This window comes from Rhinopithecus roxellana, chromosome 4, assembly GCF_007565055.1.
Source record: "Rhinopithecus roxellana isolate Shanxi Qingling chromosome 4, ASM756505v1, whole genome shotgun sequence".
In the NCBI taxonomy this organism is placed as follows: domain Eukaryota; kingdom Metazoa; phylum Chordata; class Mammalia; order Primates; family Cercopithecidae; genus Rhinopithecus; species Rhinopithecus roxellana.
Window position 1 is genome coordinate 22,083,870 of NC_044552.1, and position 18,482 is coordinate 22,102,351.

Consider the following 18,482-nt stretch of genomic DNA (forward strand, 5'->3'; position numbering starts at 1 on the left):
AACTGAGCCGTCCTCTAGTGCAACCTGTATTAGGGTAGTCATGATAGGTTCAATTTTTGCAAGCGGGCCAGTGCCATAAATTGACCTGAACATTACTACAAAGAAAGCACAGTGAGCGCAAGATCAAGCAAGTTTTCATCATTTTTAATGGAGCTCCAGTCGCTTCTTGAGGAACAGGAAGCTAAAATTGATTCTCAAGAACATTTGTTTCTGTGAGAATACGTGGTAACTGAATAAGAATTCTTTAAAAAGAAACAATGCAATTCCCAGATTTAACACCAACGCCAGTTAACATTTACCGAATGCATACACTGTGGCTGCACTATTCCAACTATGAGAAATGTATTAATAGTCTTATTTTACAGATGTAGAAACTGACACCTAGAAGGGTATAATACATTGCCCAACACAACTAATAAAGAGTAAAGCTGGAAACTTAGCCAAAATATGTTATTTCTGGAGCACAAGTCTTAATGTTTAAAACAACCTTTTGTTGTTTAATGGCATGATGCAGTGTGGTAAAATATATATAACATAAAATGTCACTTTAACTTTTTTTTTTTTTTTTGAGACAGAGTCTTGCTCTGTGGCCAGGCTGGAGTGCAGTGGCGGGATCTCGGCTATCTCGGCTCATTGCAACCTCCGCCTCCTGGGTTCAAGCGATTCTCCTGCCTCAGTCTCCCGAGTAGCTGGGAGTACAGGCGCGTGCCACCACGCCCAACTAAGTTTTTGTATTTTTAGTAGAGACGGGGTTTTACTGTGTTAGCCAGGAAAGTCTCCATCTCCTGACCTCGTGATCCACCCGCCTCGGCCTCCCAAAGTGCTGGGATTACAGGCGTGAGCCACCGCGCCCGGCCCTTGTTTTGGTATTTTAAAGAGACAGGGTCTCATTCTCATCGCAGTCTCAAACCCCTGGGCTCAAAGGATCCTCCTGCCTCAGCCTCCCGTGTAACTAAGACTAGTCATGTGTCACAACACATGGCTAATTTTTAATTTTTTGTAGAGATGTGGGGGGCAGCGTGGTCTCACCATGTTACCCAAGCTGGTTTTGAACTCCTGGTCTCAAGCAGTCCTCCCGCCTTGACCTCCCAAAGTGCTTGGATTACAGGCATGAGCCACACACAGCCCCTCACCTTTTCGTATTTTGAAATCGCCTATTCTAGATATTTCATATAAGTGGAATTATACAGTACTTGCCTTTTTGTATCTGGCCTATTTCATCACTAAACAAAATGTTTTCAAGATTCATCCATCTCACAGCATATACCAGCACATCTCATATATATATATATATATATATATATATATATATATATATATATATATATATATAATTTTATTTTATTTTTTTTTTTATTTTGACGGAGTCTCACTCCGTCGTCAGGCTGGAGTGCAGTGACACGATCTAGGCTCGTTGCAACCTCTGCCTCCTGAGTTCAAGTGATCCTCCTGCCTCAGCCTCCTGAGTAACTGGGACTGCAGGCACTTGCCAACACACCCAATTAATTTTTGTATTTTTAGTAGAGGCGGGGTTTCACCATTTTGACCAGGATGGTCTCGATCTCTTGACCTCGTGATCCGCCCGCTTCAGCCTCCCAAAGTGCTAGGATTATAGGTGTGAGCCACTGCGCTCGGCTTTATTTTTTATTTTTTATATTTTGATGCCTATTCTGCTTACGCATTTTTGTTTATTTTTATTTATTTTGCTTCTCTGCTCATCTGTCGGTGGCTGGATTCCCCTTTTAGCTATTCTGAATAATGCCGCAATGAACACTGGATTACAAGTATCTGTTTGAGTTTCTACACCTAGGAGTAGAATTGCTGAGGCATATGCTAAATCCATGTTTAGCTTGTTAGGAACCACCAAACTGGTTTCCACGGTGGCTTTATCATTTTACATTCTCACCAACAATGCATGAAAGTTCCAGTTTATCCACATCTTCACCAACACTTTTCATTTGCCATTTTCCTGATTATAGCCATCCAAGAAAGTTTGAAATGGTACCCACTTTGGTTTGGATTTGCATTTCCCTAGTGAATAAAGACACTGAGTACTTTCCATGTGCTTATTGGCTATTTATATATTTTCTTTGGAGAAGTGTCTATTTGATTTCTTTGTGCATATTTTTAATTGGGTTGTCTTTTTGTTTTTGAGTTGTATTAAGGTTTGGTTTGTGGTTTTTGTTTTGTTTTGTTTTTTCTTTTCTTTTTTTTTGGGGGGGGTGTATCTGGATGTTAGACCCTTATCAAATATGTGATTTGTAAATATTTTCACCAATTCTATATGCTCTTTTTTCACTGTCTAAATAATGTCCTTATTTAGACAGCACAAAAGTTTTTAATTTTGATGACATACCATTTATCATCTATTTGTTTGTTTGTCTTTGAGATGGAGCTCACTCTGTTGCCCAGGCTGGAATGCAGTGGCACGATCTAGGCTCACTGCAACCTCTGCCTCCAGGTTCAAGCAATTCTCCTGCCTCATCCTGGGACTACCGGTGTGTGCCACCACACTGCCTAAAGTGCTGGGATGATAAGTGTGAGCCACCATGCCTGGCCTATTTCTTTGTTTGGTTGCCTGGGCTTTTGGTGTCATATAAAATAACCCATTGTCAAATCCAAAGATACGAAGTTTTTTTGTTTGTTTGTTTGTTTGTTTGTTTTGAGTCGGAATCTTGCTCTGCTGCCCAGGCTGGAGTGCAGTGGCGCAATCTCAGCTCACTGCAACCTCCACCTCCTGGGTTCAAGCACTTCTCCTGCCTCAGCCTCCTGAGTAAGTGGGACTACAGACGTGTGTCATCACGCCCAGTTAATTTTTTTTTTTTTAGTAGAGATGGGGTTTCACTGTGTTAGCCAGGATGGTCTCAATCTCCTGATCTCATGATCTGCCTGCCTCGGCCTCCCAAAGTGTTGGGATCACAGGTGTGAGCCACCGTTCCCGGCTGCACGAAGATTTATCTCTGTTTCTTCTAAGAGTTTTCTTCTAATGGTTGTAGCTCTTATATTTATACTATATACTACAATATATACTATAATGTTTATAATGTCTGAACCCCTCCCATAAAAATGAAAGTGCCATACCCCAGTCATTGTGAGAACCGTAAATGTCCCCAAATATATACTAGTAGGTAGCAATGCCTTGGCTAAAGACTACTGCATATTAGTACAGATAAAGAATTAGCACAGATACATTTTATTCAGTGCCCAAATAAAGTAATTTAGGGCTCAAGTTGGGCCAGGCACGGTGGCTCACGCCTGTAATCCCAGCACCCTGGGAGGCCAAGGCGGGTGGATCATGAGGTCAGGAGATCATGACCATCCTGGCTAACACAATGAAACCCTCGTCTCTACTAAAAATACAAAAATTAGCCAGGCGTAGTGGCAGGTGCCTGTAGTCCCAGCTACTTGGGAGACTGAGGCAGGGAGGGGGAGATTGCAGTGAGCTGAGATCTTGCCATTGCACTCCAGCCTGGGCAACAGAATGAGACTCCATCTCAGGGAAAAAAAAAAAAAAAAAAAAAAAAAGGCTCAAGTGTTTTACTCCACAGTTTTCCTGTAATGAAAAGCTGATTCCTTTTTTGAAGAGAACTTCATATTTTTTATCTCAGAGTTTCCTTTTAAAAGAAGAAGCATATGTTAGTTTGTTTTCACAGTAAGTGAAGATAGGCCATGTCACAAATAAACAGGGAACAACACTCGACTGTATCTCATAGACAAAGGAAACCTTGAGAAGTTTAACACTGTATCATAGTTTTAGACAGAACACAATAATTACATGGTTAGAACACAGTACTAAAAAAACTGATGTTACTTTTTTTTCTTTATTTAAGAGCATAACTTAACAATAGTCCCACTTGGTCAGGCCTATGTTCCCCCCCAGTCTATTACTTCATGATTCTAAAGCAGTGGGAGGAAGCAATGCCCTCCTACATATCAACTCACGAATTACACATACGTCTTTCAAAAGATCAGAAATTTCCATTTTAACCATCTCACCAATATTTCTACATAAGTTTAAAATATTTTTATTTTCACTTTATGCCACTTCTTAAAACTGAATTTCAGCAAGTACACTATGTAAGTCCAGGATTTCTAATTCTATTTATTTTAATTTAATTCATTTCAATAAACATTTATGGAATGCAAATGCCAATCATTATGCCAGCTACATGCATGCAAATATGAGGAAGAACCGTCCGGTTCCCTTTCTCTCAATTTGTACCAGCATCGCTAGATCTTTGTGACAGTCTGGGAATAGGACTACACATAGTGGTCCAGGTTTTGAACAAAGACAAGAAACCAATTTATTTCTTTTTTCATTTTTATTTTATTTTTAGTTTTAGTTTTTTGAGGAGGGGTCTCACTCTGTTGCCCAGGCTGGAGTGCAGTGGCATGAACACAGCTCACTGCAACCTATTCCTCCTGGGCTCAAGTGATTCTCCCATCTCAGCCTCCCAGGTAGCCAGGATTACAGGCCTGCGCCACCACGCCTAGCTAATTTATTTTTCGTAAAGACAAGGGTCTCACTATGTTGCCCAGACTGGTCTCGAACTCTTGGGCTCAAGTGATCCTCCTGCCTCAACCTCCCAAAATGCTGGGATTACAGGTGTGAACCACTGCAGCCAGCCAACAATTGATTTCTTGATACCTTTCAACTGATACCCAGTATTTTATAAGCCTTTTTGGATATAGTGAGCATCTTTTCCTGAAAGAGAGAGCAGGGAATCACAAATATTACAAAGCTCTGTTTACAAAGGAAGTCTCAGGAGTAAGTGACCATTTTGCCTACCCTCTGAATACCAAAGTGTACAAATACCTGCAGGCTTAAACAAAATACTCTTCGTTTCCCACCTAAGAGTCAGGAACTTAGAACTGGTCACTGGGTGAGACTGACCCTTTCCTTAAGGAGGATAATGACTGAAAACATTTATTTCTGCTAAAACAAGTTCTAGCCAACTCATTTCCTGGGCATGCTCTTGACAAATTTGCTAATATTAAGTGAGGCAAAAAGCTGCCATTCAAACATTTCAAAATTGTTATATCCAATTCCCTTCCATATCTACTCTCTAAAGGTCAATTACTAGAGAAACCCAAAGTTTTACACACATTCATCAGAGCTATAAATCTTTTTTCTCTGATATGGCTTTTCTTTTTAATGTCTAAATAAGACCTTCATTTTGAGTAAAGCATTTTCCATGTTCAGGGCAATGATGAAGTCTTTCCCCTGTATGAATTTTGGGATAGTTAATGAAGTGTGAGCTCTCAATGCAGGCTTTCCCAAATACTTAACTTTTTTTTTTTTTTTTTTTGAGACAGAGTCTCACTCTGTCGCCCAGGCTAGAGTGTGGTGGCCCGATCTCGCCTCACTGCCAGCTCCGCCTCCTGGGTTCATGCGGTTCTCCTGCCTCAGCCTCCGGAGTAGCTGGGACTACAGGCACCCGCCACCAAGCCCGGCTAATTTTTTGTATTTTGTTAGTAGAGACGGGGTTTCACCATGTTAGCCAATCACGGGCACCATGATTGCCCGGCGCAAATACTTTACTTTTATAAGGTTTCTCTCTTGTGTGCAGTCTCTCATGTGTCAGACCTGCATTGTGACTAAAGCTTTCTCCACATTCCTTAAAGTGATAAGGTTTCTCTCCGTGTGTACTCTATGATGCTTAAGAAAGAGTGGGCTCTGATTAAAAGCTTTCCCACGAATAAGATATTTGTAGGGGGCCGGGCGCGGTGGCTCAAGCCTGTAATCCTAGCACTTTGGGAGGCCGAGACGGGCGGATCACGAGGTCAGGAGATAGAGACCATCCTGGCTAACACGGTGAAACCCCGTCTCTACTAAAAAATACAAAAAACTAGCCGGGCGAGGTGGCGGGCGCCTGTAGTCCCAGCTACTCGGGAGGCTGAGGCAGGAGAATGGCGTAAACTCGGGAGGCGGAGCTGCGATCCGGCCACTGCACTCCAGCCTGGGCGACAGAGCGAGACTCCGTCTCAAAAAAAAAAAAAAAAAAAAAAAAAAAAAAAAAAAAACAGGCCGGGCGCGGGGGCTCAAGCCTGTAATCCCAGCACTTTGGGAGGCCGAGGCGGGCGAATCACGAGGTCAGGAGATCGAGACCATCCTGGCTAACATGGTGAAACCCCTTCTCTACTAAAAAATACAAAAAAAAAAACTAGCCGGGCGAGATGGCGGGCGCCTGTAGTCCCAGCTACTCGGGAGGCTGAGGCAGGAGAATGGCGTAAACCCAGGAGACGGAGCTTGCAGTGAGCTGAGATCCGGCCACTGCACTCCAGCCTGGGCGACAGAGCGAGACTCCGTCTCAAAAACAAACAAACAAACAAACAAACAAACAAACAAACAAACAAAGATATTTGTAGGGTTTTTCTCCAGTATGTATTCTCTGATGTTTGAGATGGTCAGAATTCTGAAGGTCTTATTCCACTCATTATGCTTGTGGATTTTCCCTCCAGTATGAAGCCTCTGATGTTTACTAAGATCTGAGCTCCAAATGAGTCTTGCCACACTGATCACATTCGTAGGGTCTGTGAAAAGCACAGCTTCTATAATGCAGGCTTTCATGGTGAAGTCCCTTCTATGCTCATCACACTTACAAGGGTTCTCCCCAGTGTAGATCTTCTGGAGATAGAGGCTGGTGTTCCCACTGAAGGCGTGCCACAAACTTTGTATTTACAGGGTCTCTCTCCAGTGTGGATCCTTTGCTGTTGAATAAGATTTGAGGTCTTAGTGAAGAACTTTCTACATTCATCACATTTATAACCCCTCTTTCCCATAAGTATTTTGTTTAATACAGTTTTCATGACTTCTCTATGATCTGTTTTTCCTGGAGTGAAAATGTTCTCTGTCTCACCAACAAAGAATTTTCTTAGTGCCTCTCATACCTGCCCTCAGGGTCACAAATGTTTTCAGTTGTAGGTTTTAAGGGATCATCACTTTTCCATCTTCCCAGGAACAGTGAGTGAGATGCTACTTCTTCAGTACTTTTTGGAACTCTAAAGTCATGCTTACATTTCCAAACCTATACTCAGGCCAGGCATGGTGGCTCATACCTGCAATCCCAGCATTTTGGGAGGCTGAGGTGAGAGGGTCACTTGAGCCCAGGAGGATCACTTGAGACCAAGCTAGGCAACATCGTGAGACTCCATCTCTAAAAAATAAAAATAAAAAAATTAGCTGGGCATGGTGGTGTGTGTCTGTAGTCCCAGCTACTCAGGAGGCTGAGATGGGAGGATTGCTTGAACCCAAGAGGTCAAGGCTGCAGTGATTGTGCTATTGCACTCCAGCCTGTACAACAGAGCAAGACTGTCTCAAAAATAATAAATAAACCTACACTCACCTAACACAGTGAAACCTCATCTCTACTAAGAATACAAAAACTTAGCCGGGCGTGGTGGCACACGCCTGTAGTCCCAGCTACTCGGGAGTCTGAGGCAGGAGAATTGCTTGAACCTGGGAGGTGGAGGTTGCAGTGAGCCGAGATCACCCCACTGCACTCCAACCTGGTGACAGAGCAAGACTCCGTCTCAAAAGAAGAAGAAGAAGGTGTGTAATATTAGCTCTGAGTTTTATGCAAGTCACTATAGTGACAGTGTGGAAGATGGTCTTCAAGGAGAAAATGGACAAGACTGGCCCTGCACAGTGGCTCATGGCTGTAATCCCAGCCCTTTGGAGGCTGAGGCAGGCAAATCTCTTGCTGTCAGGAGCTCAAGACATGCCTGGCCAACACTGTGAAAACCCGTCTCTACTAAAAATACAATTATCCGGGCATGGTGGCACGGGCCTTCCAGGTACTTGGAAGACTGAGGCAGGAGAATCGTTTGAACCGGGGAGGCAGAGGTTGCAGAGAGCTGAGATCGTGCCACTGCACTGCTGGGATGGATGGATGGATTGATTGATTTAGAGAAAAGGTCTCTGTTGCCCAGGCTGGAGTGCAGTGGTGTGATCTCGGCTCACAGCAACTTCCACCTCCCGGGTTTAAGTGATTCTCCCACCTCCACCCCCCGAGTAGCTGGTATTGCAGGCGCACACCATCACACCTAGCTAATTTTTGCATTTTTTGGTAGAGACGGGGTTTCACCATGTTGACCAGGCTGGTCTCAAACTCCTGACCTCAAGTGATTTGCCCCCCTCAGCCTCCCAAAGTGGTGATCCTGGGTTTTAAGCAAAATAGGGGACATACTACTACCCACTTATTGAACGTATTCTAAATAAGTTTTCTTATCCTAAATTATTTTATATTCCAATATTGGAATCGTCTGAGTCCAGGGTGGTCAAGGCTGCAGTGAGCTCTGATTGTGCCACTGCACTCTAGCCTGAGTGACAGAGTGAGACCCTGTATTAAAAGAAAGAAAGAAAGGAAGAAAGAGAGAGGGAGGGAGGGAGGGAGGGAGGGGAATGAAGGAAGGAGGAGGAGGAAGGGAGGGAGGACTTCGTGAAGAAATGTTGAATAGATAGAAGAAAGCAAAAGAAAGAAGAATAGAAAGAAAGAAAGAAAGAAAGAAAGAAAGAAAGAAAGAAAGAAAGAAAGAAAGAAAGAAAGAAAGAAAGAAAGAAAGAAAGAAAGAAAGAAAGAAAGAAAGAAAGAAAGAAAGAAAGAAAGAAAGAAGAAAAAAATGACAGAAAATAGTCGGTTGCCTGCAGGTTGGGGGAGGTTGGGAGATGGGGAGTAACTGCTAAGGAGTATTTTTTTTTCCTTTGAGGTGATAAAAATGTTCTAACTCTGATGTTGATAATGTTTGTACAACTCTGAATATTGCAAAAGTGATTGAATTGAATGGTGTGTAAATTATATCTCAATAAAGCTGGTAAAAATTTAGTGATTCAATAAAATCCTTTATTTGATCAATGTACAGTATTCTGTCAGTTGAGACAAAAGTTACATTCGAATATAGATTTAGATTTTATATCTTCAGCTTCTATCTAGAAAGAAAAGGCATTCACTAGTAATTATTAGGATGATTGTTCATTGTTATATACACATAACCTCAGTGACTTATCTGATAGTCCTTTAACAGACAGGAGTACTAGTGTAGTTACTTTGTTTTTATGTAACCAGGTAGGTCTTATGTTATGTCTCATTTGTCTGAATGAAAGATTATTGAGTCTTTAGCAGGGGAAATGAGATAATCTCTGCACTGAAGATTATTTTAATGAGTAGTATCAAGTAATGATATACACAAAATGGGAAATAATCTTGGCCTTAATGAACCATGTATTCTATATGTAGAGGGTGAGTGGGCGAATCACTCGAGGTCAGGAGTTTGAGACCAGCCTGGTCAACATGAAGAAACCCCGTCTCTACCAAAAAATACAAAAATTAGCCAGGCGTGGTGGTGCGCGCCTGTAGTCCCAGCTATTCAGGAGTCTGAGGCAGGAGAATCCCTGGAACTTGCAAGGCAGTGGTTGCAGTGAGCCAAGACCGCGCCATTGCACTTTAGCCTGGGTGACAGAGCAAGACTCTGTCTCAAGAAAGAAAGAGAGAAAGAGAGAGAGAGAAAGAGAGAGAGAAGGAAGGAAGGAGGGAAGAAAGGGAGGGAAAGAGAGGGAAGGAAGGAAGGAGGGAAGGAAGGAAGGAAGGAAGGAAGGAAGGAAGGAAGGAAGGAAGGAAGGAAGGAAGGAAGGAAGGAAGGAAAGAGAGAGACGCAATTTAATTCACTTCAACTGTAGTTGAGCATTTGGGGTGGGGTGCGGGGTTGGGGTGAGGGGTTGGAGACAAGCCCAGGCTGGTCTTGAACTCTTGGTCTCATGTGATCCTCTCTCCTCAGCCTCACCCAAGTGTTAGGATTATAGGTGTAAACCACTGTGCCCAGCAGGACGGTCAAGAAAATTGAAACTGGAAAGTACCTTGGCCTTTTACCCCAAATCTACACAATTTTACACAGTGGCAGTGCTTTTTCCTCTAACCCTATAATAGAATTCTGCAGGATAATTATTTCAGGGAGTTCACCTTTTGTTTTATTAGAGAGTTAAGTAACATTGGGAGGTTGGGGTGATTTTGGAAGCTTCTGGAAATAAAGGGGGGTTTAACAGACATTAACTTCATCCGGCCTTGCAGATAAATGCCACTTTACTTTGAAAAGCAGTAGGTGGGGGTGGGGGGCGAGACATAGGAAATTCTATCAGTTTTGTAAAAACTTTTAGAGGATAATGTACTCTGTTCCATGAAAGAATCAGAAATGTGAGCAATGCAGGAAGAAGTAGGGTAAATCCAGACACGCATGATGGGTTCCAGATGAGAAACTATTATCTTCCATAGTGAATTCTGAAATGAATTTAAAATCTCCTATTACATAGTCTGCAGTTTACCTTGTTTTCTTGTTGGAGAAAGTGGTTTTGTGGAGTCCAAGTGTGCAGAGGGCACCTAGGATTCCAGAGTTAATGGGACTGGAGGGAAAAAAGCATAACCTGACCCAGATTCTGCTGCTCACCGCTCCAAAGCCAAATATTAGAGGGGAGGTTTGGTGGGAGGAAAAGCGGCTTTTAATCTGAGATCCAGCAAACTGAGAAGATGGAACACTAGTGTTCTAAACTACCACCTTAAATTTTAAAATTTACCATAGGGTGTTTGTTTGTTTGTGACAGAGTCTCACTCTGTTGCCCAGGCTGGAGGCCAGTGGCACAATCTTGGCTCACTGCAACGTCTGCCTCCCGGGTTCAAGTGATTCTCCTGCCTCAGGCTCCTGAGTAGCTGGGACTACAGGCATCTGCTACCACACCCAGCTAATTTTTGTATTTTTAGTACAGACAGGGTTTCACCATGTTGGCCAGGCTGGTCTTGAACTCCTCCCCTCAAGTGATTCACCTGCCTCAGCCTCCCAAAATGCTGGGATTACAGGCGAGAGCCCCCACTCCCAGCCTACCATAGGGTTTTAAAATTGACATTTAATATGCGAGGTATGCGGAAGTGGCGCAGGGTGCAGGGTCTGTTTCTTGTTCCCATGGCTGTCTTGGATAGTTGCCTGTCCAGAGGCCTGGTTGGCTTTATCTTGACTTTGGCCAGATGGTGAGGATAATTGTTTGAGACTCCCGCCAAGTGGGAGGATTCTGCAAGGCGGGCTAAAGTGCCCGGTTGGTTTCAAGATTAGCTGTTGTGGATTCTTAAATTGGAGCATAATCAGATAAGCATGCATTGCCGAAGGGTAGGGTCTAGAGAGGGAAAGAATGGAGAGGTGAGAGGGGAGAAAAGGAAGAAAAAGAAAGTGGGTGATTTTTAAAACTGAGGTGTCTGGTTATAAGAGAGAGAATGAGGAGAATGAGGAAGCAAAGTGAGAAACAAAAGGGAAGTTTTCACAGAAAACATTACCACGGTCATTAATTTTGAGGCTAATACTTCAAACCTCCCTATTCATTTACCCTCTTTTCTCTCCTTTTATTTCTTGTCATCATTACCTTGAAGTTAATGCAAATAAGAATAAGGGAGGAGACCACCACTCATATTGTCTTATGCCCATTCTGCCTCCAAGGAAAGAAGTAGTAAAAACTAAACGGCAGAAATGGAATCCACAGGCAGACGGCCCAGCACCACGCCCTGAGCCTAGTAGTTAAAAAGCAACCCCTGACCTAACTGCTTGTGTTATCTACAGATTTCGGACATTGTATGGAAAAGCATCGTGAAAATCCCTGTCCTGTTCTGTTCCATTCTGATTACCGGTGCATGCAGCCCCCAGTCACTACCCCTGCTTGCTCAATCAATCACAACCCTCTCACGCGGACCCCCTTAGAGTTATAAGCCCTTAAAGGGACAGGAATTGCTCACTCAGGGAGCTTGGTTTTTAGAGACACGAGTCCGCTGATGCTCCCTGCTGAATAAAGCCCTTTCCTTCTACAACTCGGTGTCTGAGGGGTTCTTGTCGGTGGCTCGTCCTGCTACAAGAATAATTGGAAAACTTACATAAAAGCACTTGTATATAACAATGTAAATGTCATAGAATTTCTCAATAAATGACCATTACTATTTCAAACAAAAAAAGAACACTGATCAGCCAAAAAATTAGTTTATGTTGGAGGGTGCTTGCTAAGATGTAGTGAGATTGATATCTGTAGTCTCTACTTTTTAACAGATTTGTTATAAGATATAATGACAACAAATTCAGTTAAAAATCTAATTGACTTTTATTTGAGATTCATGAATGAGGCATAAATCCATTATACAAAAGAGAATGAAGGTTCCCACTGGGCAGTAGCAGAACAATATGTTTTGTAAAGTGGGAAAGGAAGCAGAAAAATAGTAGGGGATAGCTGATTCATGAACGTCAGGTTGCTTTTCTTGTGAGACTTATGTTAAAGAAAAAATTATTCAATGATACTTGTTGCTAAAGCACAGTAGGGAAGACTGTGTTCAGGACCATTGCAATAGGTATAGAGACCACTGTAACGGGGTCTTGCAGTGTGGAGAGAGATTGGGCTTGTTAAACGAAAATTATAAGAGGCCATTGTTTTGGACTGAACTCCTGTGCTAGGCCCCAGTACACCAGGCCAAACCAAAATAGAACCACTCATGCTAAATGCCACATAATCAAACTTTAAGGAAGCAGATAGATCCCCTAACAGTCTAACGTTTCCTGAACACAGGAGATAGATGCCAGTCAACCTGAATTAGGTTAACAAGAAAATCCCCTCTCCTTTAACTCTTACAAAAAAAGGAACTTGAAGTAACCTGATGTTAACCAACCAGCATTTTCCCCCTGTATTGTTGTTTCCTTGTTCCCACCTTACAAAATCCATTGTTCTGCTATTGCCGAGTGGGAGCTTTCATTCTATTTTGTAGAATGGAGGCTGACCTAATTCATTTATCACAAATAAAAGACAATTAGATCTGTAACTCAATTTGTTTTAATTTTGGCTGTTGACAGGCTCTACTCCATAGCATGGGCAAGTGGAAATGTATAGCCAAGGATCAGGGTGGGAGTCAATGGATGGTAAATTACTAAGAGGAAACATCAGGGATAAGCAGAATTCTGGCTAACCCAACCTAACAGGTTTCTTGTTGAACACCTGCCAGGGTGATCAGACATCACCTGGCCAATGGTGGAGGATGAGGAACCTCATCAGATATGAGGATGATCAGATATCAAGGATGACGGGTTCTTGCTAAACTGATGTAGCAGGGTTCTTTACTAAATGGATTTTACAAGGCAGTGCACAGATGGGTCTAGGAGAAGGTTCAGAAGTCTGACTAAAGTTTGGCCAAGCAAAGAATTTTTATGAGTTAAAACAGAGGGGACTTCTTTGTTAATCTGACTCAGGTTGACTGGAATCTCCTCTTTTCAGGAAAACCTGGTCTGTTTGGGGGACCTGTTTCACTAAAGCGACAATTTGATTTTATGGCATTTAGCATAAGTGACTATTTTGGTTTGGTTTGTCGTGTTGGGGCTTAGTGTTTTTGTCAATCCAAAACAAGAGCTTTTCATAATTTTTGTTTAAAAAATTCAACTCTAAAACCCAATTCTGGCCGGACCCGGTGGCTCATGCCTGTAATCCTAGCACTTTGGGAGGCCCAGGTGGACAGATCACCTGAGGTCAGGAGTTTGAGAACACCCTGACCAACATGGAGAAACCCCTATCTCTACTAAAAATATAAAGTTAGCTGGGCGTGCCTATTAAGCCCAGCTACTCCGGAGGCTGAGCCAGGAGAATCACTTGAATCCGGGAGGCAGAGGTTGCGGTGTCCCGAGATCATGCCATTGCACTCTAGTCTGGGCGACAAGAGCAAAATTCTGTCTCAAAACAACAACAACAACAGCAAAAAACAATTCTATGAAATCATATTAGCTGAATAGTGGACGGATGTGTTCAGTTTTGAAGGTAATAATCGCATCAATGTCTCATGTGAATGCTGTCAGAAAAAAGTATAAACAAGTTTCAAATGGGGAAAAAAGATTCCTGAGTACCTTGTCAGGGGCATTTTTCATCGATTTTGTGTTATCTTACAACTCTTCAAATTATAGAAAATTGAGAATAGTCCAAATGATTTTCATCCATAGAAATACAAATGAACTATGTTCAGTGGAATGCAATTGATCATTGCTCTGAATATTGACACGTTTTAAAAAAGTTTATTGGGTTGGGCATGGTGGCTCACGTAATCCTAGCACTTTGGGAGGTCGAGGCTGGTGGATCACTTGAGGCCAGGAGTGAGACCCCATCTCTATAAAAAAATTTAAACATTAGCCAGAAGTGGTGGTGCATGCCCCAGCTACTTGGGAAGCTGAGATGGGAGAATCGCTTGAGCCCTGGAGGTGGAGGCTGCAGTGAGCATGCAGTAGGCCGTGATCACATCACTGCATTCCAGCCTAGACAACAGACTGAGAACCTGTTTCAAAAAAAAAGAAGTTAATTTTTGTTAAAAAATAGTTACAGAATTTTACAAAACTACTCTTTAAGAGGAAATTTATCTTTCCCGTTTCACTCACAGATGCCTCTTGGAATTACCAAGAAGATACTTCAGCCCTTTTTCCCCGCCTATCCTTTGCTTTTCCATGTAGGAAGAGGAATGATTAATCTGAGTAAGTGTTAATAAGCGTTTTTACCTTCTTTGGCTCACATTTCTGTTTTGGGTGGCATTAATGTTGTCGATAGAAAGAGTCAAACTCTGTAAAATATTTGAAGAGATTTATTCTGAGCCAAATGTGAATGAACAATGGCCTGTGACACAGCCCCCAGGAAATCCTGAGAACATGTGCCCAAAATGTTTTGGCTACAACTTGGCTTTATACATTTTAAGGAGACATTAGACATCAATCAATACATATAAGACATACATTGGGTGGGTCTGGAAATGCAGAACTGAAAGTGGGGGTGCTTCCAAGTCACAGGCAGATTAAAAGATTTTCTAATTGGCAATTGGTTGAGTTATTATCAACAGAAAGTAATGGGATAAAGGGTTGTGAAGACCAAGCTTTTATCATGCAGATGAAACCTCCAGGTAGCAGGCTTCAGAGAGAATACATTGTAAATTTTTCTTATTAGACTTAAAGAGTTTTTTTTTTTTTTTGAGACAGAGTCATACTCTGTCACCCAGGCTGGAATGCAGGATGATCTCAGCTCACTGCAACCTCCGCCTCCCGGGTTCAAGCGATTCTCATGACTCAGCCTCCCAAGTAGATGGGATTACAGGCATGTGCAACTATGCCCAAATTATTTTTATTTATTTATTTTTGTATTTTTAGTAGAGACAGGGTTTCACTATGTTGCCCAGGCTGGTCTCAAACTCCTGGATGCCAACAATCTTCCCACATCGGCCTACCAAAGTGGTGGGATTATAGGCATAAACCACTACGCCCAGCCTAAAATTAACTTTTTAAATCAAATGTAACAGGCTCAGAAAAGTAATTTATGGCAGCATCCTTGCTTTTTTTCCTCTGGAAATTAACAGGAGAAACAGCTGCTATCTCCTCCTCCTCATACAATCTTCTTTTTTCCAACTCACCTGGTTCTGCAAAAGGAACTGTAATTTTTTTTTAGAGTCATCAAAGGTACTTATCTGCTCATCTGAAAAAATCATCATTAGGGTAGCGGCTGTACATGAACATGTTATATTATACCTTATATACATATTTATTTATTTATTTATTTATTTATTTATTTATTTATTTAGAGACAGAGTCTCACTCTTGTCACCTAGGCTAGAGTGCAATGACGCGATCTCGGCTCACTGCAACCTCTGCCTCCCTGGTTCAAGCGATTCTCCTGCCTCAGCCTCCCGGGCAGCTGGGATTACAGGTGCCCACCAACATGCCTGGCTAATTTTTGTATTTTTAGTAGACACGGGGTTTCACCATGTTGGCCAGGCTGGTCTCGAACTCCTGACCTCAGGTGATCCACCCACCTCGGCTTCCCAAAGTGCTGGGATTACAGGAATGAGCCACTGCGCCCGGCCAACTTTTATATATTTAATAATAGTAATAGAAATTGTATGACAATTAGTTTCATTTCCCTGACATAAGCTTTTAAATTCCATTTCATATCTCACTTTCCCACAGTTAATTTAAGTATGGCAGGAATCTGGGACAGTCTGGAAGTACTGTACTTAAAACTGTTTGGTTCAGGGGCGGGACGTGGTGGCTCACGCCTGTAATCCCAGCACTTTGGAAGGCCAAGGCGGGCACATCACCTAAGGTGAAGTAGTGAAACCCCATCTCTACTAAAAATACACAAAAATTAGCCGAGCATGCTTGTAGTCCCAGCTACTCGGGAGGCTGAGGCAGGAGAATCGCTTGAACTCAGGAGGCGGAGGTTGCAGTGAGCTGAGATCATGCCATTGCACTCCAGCCTGGGTGACAAGAGCGAAACTCAATCTCAAAAACAAAAAACTATTTGGTTCAAGCTATCTGAATTCAGAATGTTGCTTCTCAAATGGAACAACTGGATTTTGTCTATGATGAATGTCTCCTGAGAATTCTATTGTCGGATAAAGCAGCTTTCTTTCCTTCTGTCCAGTCTCATATTCTATGAGGCTAAAATCAATAATCAATGTGTTAATCTGTCTAGGAGCTGAAAAAAATAAAAATAATTTTAAAATTGAAATTAAAATCACTTAATCAAATAGTTATGAGTGATCGTAATGACAGAGAAATATATGGTTATGCAGATACGAGTCTTCAATAGCTTGTATTAGACAGTTAGATCTAAGCTTAGATCTAGAATTTACATTCTCCTGAAAAATAAGGAAATCTTGTAATGCGGAAATAAGTTGAAAAGAAAAAGAAAGAAAAAACAGTTTTAAAGGAAATCTTGGAATTTGGTGTTCCTGAGGCAGAGCCAAAGTCGTTTAACTAGAATATAAGCTCCGCAAGGGCAGAAAAAAAAATTTCTTCATCTTTAATTTTATATTTTTACTCCTATATCCTCTGGGCTGCATTCCCTGACGTATAGTAATCATTCATTAAATTACGATAATTGAAAGTATTCTAAATGTTGAGTTAAAAAAATGAAGTGGTTATATCCATGCTGTAGAATGATTTGCAATATTTTCCTTTTTTCTTTTTTGGAGACAGAGTCTCCCTCTGTCGCCCAACTTGGAGTGCAGTGGTGCGATCTCGGCTCACTACAACGTTCGCCTCCGGGGTTCAAGCGACCTCCCTGCCTCAGCCTCCCAAGTAGCTGGGATTATAGGCATGCACCACCACACCCGACTGATTTTTAGTAGAGGACAGGGTTTAACCATGTTGGCCGGGCTGGTCTCGAACTCTTGACCTCAGGTGATCCGCCCGCCTCAGCCTCCCAAAGTGCTGGGATTACAGGTGTGAGCCACTGCCCCCGGCCAGCAATATTTCTTTTGTAAGAGAAAAGAATGAGTGTTCTACATGGAAAGAACCCAAGATATATTAAGTGAAAAATGTCATAGAACCCTATGTATAGTAGTATGACTACATTTCTGTAAAAAAACCCAAAATGTTATACATATATGCGAATGCAGAGAAAAAAGAACTGTAAGAAATACAATAAATTTTTCACGGTGATTACATTTGGGAGAGGAAGGTACAGCTTTCATATTTCATTCAGTGGTTAAAATGGTACTCAATTTTGACTGAACAGTAATGATCAGATGCCGAAACGAGTGTGAATGTGCATAGTTTACGAAAGACATTTTTGAGAACTGGCTACATGAGTTTTGAAAATAGGAGAGCAGAGGACCTGTGTAAGATTTTTAAAGAGACTGCCCTGTCACGAGCCACAGGGCTGTAAGATCGGTAAGAAAGTGCTACAGGAAGTATCCAGGGGAGGGCTTGGATCTGAGACACAGCGTGTGAGCCTGGTGGAGAAGTGGGAAAAGAACTCGCCCAGGCGAGGCAGGAAGCTACCTGGGTTCCGAATCCCACGACTTCCGGATTATCTCGCATTGCAGCACAGGCACCAACCTCTAGTAATCTCTGCCATTTATTAGGCGTTTTTTACCCCAAATCTCGCGGCTTCGTAAAAATATCGCGATGCTTCCACTTTTAATGTTTTTAGTTTGAACAATCCCTTTGAGAAAAATTTAAAAGCCGATTCTTAAAAATATACGTTGGTAATTGTTTATGCCTACTGCTGAGATCAAGATATCTCAAAAGTAATTTTAGGAAAAATAAAAACTATGTGTCAGAAGTGGGATTCGAACCCACGCCTCCATTGGAGACCAGAATCCCCAGCGCGAGGAAGCGAAGCTTGAGTCTGGCGCCTTAGACCACTCGGCCATCCTGACACCCTGCACCGAAGGGGCGATTTTTCCGCTAAAATAGAGATCAACAAGCAATGATTTTTTTTTTTTTTTTTTTTTTTTTGTGACGTGCACGCACGCAGAAACGCGATGACGTCAGGGTTGCTCGGTAACAGAAGGGAAGAAAGCCACTTGTGGATTAAAAAAGGGAAAGACTTCGCAGAACTAAAAAATGTTTATGCATAAAACTGGATCAAGTCTCTTACGGGCCTTACAACTGTCATCCCCATCTCGAAAAACGCGTGCAATTTTTTTTTTTTTTTTTTTGCCTCCAGC

General features: G+C 42.2%; 1 non-coding gene across 1 annotated transcript; it reads right to left on the reverse strand.

The window, feature by feature from the left end:
- Positions 1-18,086: 18,086 nt before the first annotated feature.
- On the reverse strand, positions 18,087-18,191 carry TRNAL-CAA. The gene is made up of 2 exons: positions 18,154-18,191; positions 18,087-18,131 (listed from the first exon to the last, which is right to left on the reverse strand). It is a non-coding gene; the product is annotated as a tRNA-Leu (tRNA).
- Positions 18,192-18,482: the final 291 nt, after the last annotated feature.